Source organism: Callorhinus ursinus, unplaced genomic scaffold, assembly GCF_003265705.2.
Source record: "Callorhinus ursinus isolate GAN/ISIS: 27379988/994484 unplaced genomic scaffold, GSC_fseal_2.0 scaffold40, whole genome shotgun sequence".
NCBI lineage: Eukaryota > Metazoa > Chordata > Mammalia > Carnivora > Otariidae > Callorhinus > Callorhinus ursinus.
Window position 1 is genome coordinate 13,886,082 of NW_027397102.1, and position 5,489 is coordinate 13,891,570.

At 36.0% G+C, this 5,489-nt stretch overlaps 1 pseudogene; it reads left to right on the forward strand.

Moving 5' to 3' along the window:
• Nucleotides 1-2,176: 2,176 nt before the first annotated feature.
• On the forward strand, nt 2,177-3,727 carry LOC112822215 (polyadenylate-binding protein 1-like; annotated as a pseudogene).
• The last annotated feature ends 1,762 nt before the right edge of the window (nt 3,728-5,489 follow it).

Below are 5,489 nucleotides of genomic sequence, written 5' to 3' on the forward strand. Positions count from 1 at the left end.
TTATAGAACTCTTAATGAAAAGGTCAGTGTTCATTTTTCATTACATTGCTAACCCTTATTAATAATATAATTTCATGGATAATCACAGTATAAACTCTAAATGAGGGTATTATCTTGGCATAGAAAATAACCAGGAATAAAAGATTATTTTTACATATTATGAAGATTTTTAAATTTTTAAATTCATTTTGAGACAATATGAATTTTAAGAAGACAATAGAGCTAAATCTAAAATTAAAATACACGAAGTTTCTGTACACATTTGGTTTAAATGCAGAAGGTATAACATCTTACCACATGTATTTACTGGGTTTGGGGTTCAAAAAACTCAAAGCTCAGCATTTGTACAACTGATCAGAAAATGTCTAATCTTAACAAATGTCCAAGAATTTAAGTGTGAATAATCTGCTCAACCATGTATAATAGATATATTTGAATACAGTTCCAAAGTTTTAGACTGTGCCAAGTATATTAATAGTGTTAATGAACTCTAGATTTTCTTAAAACCTTAGATTTCTTTCAGAATCTGTGGTACTATTGTTTCAGGTCCCACAGAGGTTTAGTTTGAAATCTATAGTGATGGATCACATAGAGAAAAAAGCAAAATTTTTTCCCTATTACAGGAAGGAAATGTGGAGTAGAAACAAAGAATGAGTGCCAGGTTGCATATGTTTAAATTCTAGTTTTGACACTTACCAGTTTGTACAAGTTAATATTCCCGTATCTCAGTTTCTTTATATGTAAAATGGCAATGAAAGTACCAATTTCATAAGGTTATATAGACCCAATGAAGTAACACAATCAAGTTGCTCAGTAAATGTTTGCTTTATTTTACTGCTCTGCTCTAAGGACAATTTGCAAATATTCTTTTACATAAACCTCTTAGAATAAAACAAAACAAGATACAAGAAGACCTATATAGTGAGAAAAAAAATATTTTGTCACATGTAGATTATTTCTGGGAACAACCAGAAAAGGACATAATACTCTTTTACAGTTTAAAGAATTATTAGAAAATTGGGGAATTATTGTTGATTTCCTAAATTTGGGTCCAGGGTTCATTCTCCATTGATACATATGTATAAGAATTCCCCAAACAAGATGAACAGTGAGTAATTTGGAAAATTCATCTCAATTCTTTTTAATAACCCCTAATTCTTACTAATTTTTATATGTAAAAAATTAACAGTACATCAGCAAACTTCCATCAGTCAATTCAAGACAGAACAATAATCGAGTGTTCTTTCATTTTGCTCTAAATGTGACATTTTCCTACTGATAGTTCAATTCTTGAAAATTTTATTAGCCTCAAAATTTAGCATACCTCAGACATGCCAGGAACATCTAAGGTTTAAGCTGCTGGTATTTATTCTAAAGTAAAATTTTAATACCAAAAATAAGCAATAACAAGCCTAAAGAATTTTGACATTACCACAGGAAATAATGAACAGTTTTTTAAATAGTTAAAAAAAACACACACACAACACCTTAAAACCTAAGCCCAACCAAGCTGTTACAGCAGTGTATCCACTTGGAGATTTTTTTTTAAACATCCCCCCTCCCTCTCGGGCTTGCCCCAAAAAAGCTTTCAAAGAAAAAGCACAGACATGTGTGCATGCACTCGTGCACACACAGACACACACGGAAGGTGGGGAAAGGTAGAAGAGAGAAGGTGAAGAGAGGGGAGGAGTGGGGGTGGGGGGAGTAGAGGTGGTGAGTTAGAGATTAAAAAAAAAAGTAAAGTCAGAAAAAGACCACTGAATTACCTGCTTTACTTCCTGGAGGCATATTTCTTGTCTCCAAGCAGCCCACTGAGCAACAGTTATGGCTGCTGCCCTCAGCCACCTGAAGCAAGGAACTTCTGGGTTTAGGGACCAGACAAAAGACATGATCAAAGGCTGCCCTCCGCACGTGGCACCTACGCACGTGACGTCAAAGAAGCAGACTGCATCATAATCTGGGATGCTGGGTATCTACTGGCAATGTTCGTGACTCACCATAACCTGGTGTCTATAGGCTCAATTTCCGAGGGCTGAGCTCCCCGCTGGGACTGTGGCTGGGGCCAGAGTGTTCCTGGCCTCCATTCCTCCTTTCATTGACTGTTCCACTGAAAGAGATCCTGTCGTGGCGCCTGCTTGAGACCTCCCTCAAGATTTCGCTCAAGACCTAACTTAAGATGAGTGCTTCAGTTCCCCACTTTGAAATGTCCACACTCTATGTCGGAAACCTGCAACCCGAAGTGAATGAGGCAATGGTGTATGAGAAATTCAACTCTGCTGGGCCAATCCTTTCCATTCAGGTGTGCAGTGATCTGGTAACGCGCTGCTCTCTGGGCTACGCTTACGTGAACTTCTTGCTGCGGGCTGATACTGAGTGGGCTCTGCACACTATGAACTTTGATATTATCAATGGCAAGCCACTGCATATTATGTGGTCCAAGTGTGACCCATCACTTCGTAAGAGTGGAGTGGGCAATATATTCATCAAAAATCTTCATAAGTCTATTGATAATAAGTCCCTTTATGATACATTTTCTGTCTTCGGAAACATTCTTTCTTGTAAAGTAGTAACCGATGAAAATGGATCAAAGGGTTTTGGATTTGTGCATTTTGAGAACTCAGAAGCTGCTAAAAGGGCCATTGCAAAGATGAATGATATTCTGCTGAAAGGTAGCCAAGTTTTTGTTGGGCAATTTAAACCTCACAAAGAAAGGGAAGCAAAACTGAGAGCTAAAGCAAACATATTTACCAATGTTTACATCAAGAATTTTGGAGATGATGTAGATGATGAATGTCTTAAAGAGGTTTTTGGTGAGTTTGATTCTGTATTAAGTGTAAGAGTTATGACTGATGAAAGTGGAAAATCCAAAGGCTTTGGATTTGTGAATTTTGAGAATTTTGAAGATGCCAAGAAAGCCATTGAAAGGATGAAATGGAAAAGTCCTTAATGGAAATCAAATTTATGTTGGTAGAGCCCAGAAAACCTAAAGAGACAATCTGAACTAAAACATAAATTTGAACAAATAAAACGGTAAACTCACCAAGTGCAAGGGTGTTAACCTTTATGTGAAAAATCTTGAAGATGATATTGATGACAAACGACTGAGAGGAGAATTCTCCCTCTTTGGCACAATCTCTAGTGCCAGGGTCATGATGGAGGCAGGCCACAGCAAAGGCTTTGGTTTTGTTTGCTATACATCTCCTGAGGAAGCTAATAAAGCTGTCATGGCAATGAATGGAAAAATTGTGATCACCAAACCACTGTATGTGGCTATTGCACAAAGTAAGGATGAGCGCCAGGCTTTCCTCACCAAGAACTATATGGAAAGAATCTCAGCTGTGAGAGATGGAGATGATCCTATACTCAACTATCGAAAGATACCATCATCCAATAACTTCATACCAAATCTTCCTCGGTCTCAATGTAGCAATGTACATTTTTACAAGCCTGTGGTAAGGGCCAAATAACATCCATCTCAGAATGTACATTATGCTATCCACTCAGTAGCAGCACCTAAGCCATCAATCAGCACTTGCATACAGCCACAAGTGCCAGGGGTCAAGTCAACCTATCAAACCACCAATATGACAACCCCAAAAATGGCTCTTTACCCTCAAACTTCTGCTTTAAGACCACCTGCAAACCAAAGATTCAGAAAAGTTACAGCTGTTGCAAATGTCCGCAGGCCTCTTAAATTTAAAGTAGGAAGGCCAGCATCCAACCAGAAGCCTATCCCCACTGGTCATGGTATTCCAAATGTGTCTGTGTTGGCATCAGCTACTACTCAGAAGAATATCTTGGGTGAAAAGCTGGTACCTCTGGTTCAATCCATTCACCCAACTCTGGCTGGAAAAATCTCTGGAATACTGTTCGAGATGGATGATGCTGAAATTCTTTATATGCTCAAATATCCTGAGTTTCTCTGTGCCAAGATTAATGAAATGATCCTTATTCTGCAGTCCACCCAAGCTTAAGATATTGCCCTGAAAGCTACTAACAGCACTCCCAGTATCAAATTTATGTAAAATGAAATTTCTGCTTGGAGAAATGAAATTTCCAAACAATGAAAAACATAAATATTGGAGAAAATGATGAGAATAAAAACAAATTTTTAAGAAAAATAAATTTATACTTCACCAAGCAAATGTCAAGTTTCATTACTGGTATTTGATTATTCAGGGTTTAAAAGTAAATATAGAGGGGTGCCTGGGTGGCTCAGTTGGTTAAGTATTTGCCTTTGGCTCAGGTCATGATCCCGGGATCCTGGGATCAAGCCCTGATTTGGGCTCCCTGTTCAGTGGGGAGCCTGCTTCTCCCTCTCCCTCTGCCACTTCCCTCTACTTATGCTCCCATTCTCAAATAATTAAATAAGATCTTTTAAATTTTTTAAAATAATAAAAGTAAATACAGAATATAAGAATAGGAAATTTTTTAAAAAGAGAGAAAGAGGAAAGAAAAAAAATTAAAATGCAGAGGCACCTGGGTGGCTCAGTCGTTAAGCATCTGCCTTTGGCTCGGGTCATGATCCCAGGGTCCTGGGATTGAGCCCCACATCGGGCTCCCTGCTCGGCGGGAAGCCCGCTTCTCCCTCTCCCACTCCCCCGCTTGTGTTCCTGCTCTCGCTAACTCTCTCTCTCTGTCAAATAAATAAATAAAATCTTAAAAAGAATTAAAATGCAGTATTTTCAAAAGATGTAGAAGGACTATGGCAAAATTACACAGAAAACAATAAATCAGTTTTTATTTTTAATATTTTTCTTACCTATAAGTAGTATAAAATGACACCAGTATTTTACATTCTAGAATGTGGTATTTGGACTTTACTTGGTAATTATGCAATAATTCCAAAAGGAAATGTAATTTAAGTTTTAACATTTTTAGTAAAAGTTTAATAGAAGGTAAAAATATGAAAGATTCCAATAGCTACAACAATTTCATGAATAGCTTCACAAAATATTACAATATAAAATGGAAAATTCTGAAGAGAAATGCAGTATATATAAATACAGAGTATTGACCTAAAATAAGGCATTTTTTTTTTCAGAAAACAAACTAAAGAGACTAAGGGAATAAGAACAGAGACAATAACATGTAAATTTTTTAAAGCAAAATTTCCTTTTTTATTATTATACTAAATCCAAACTGTTAACCAAAGACAAGAAAAATGGGTCAGAAAAAATAATGCCATCTATAAAGATTTATATTTTTCTTTGTTTTAAAGTTAAATACATTATTTTATTGACAGAGGAGAGTTTTAGATTTCATACTAAAAATTTGTAGTAAAAATTGCCATTCTGTATAAAAGATAAAATTTCGGGATTTTTCATAAAGCAGTTGTTTAGTTAAAAATTGTGTAAAGAAATGAAATATTTAATAAGTCATTTTTTTTAAGTTGGGTTATTTGTATTTTTATTGCTGCATTTTAAGAGTCTGTTAAATATTTTTGAGACTAGTCCTTTATAATATGTTCTAAGTATTTTCTCCCATTC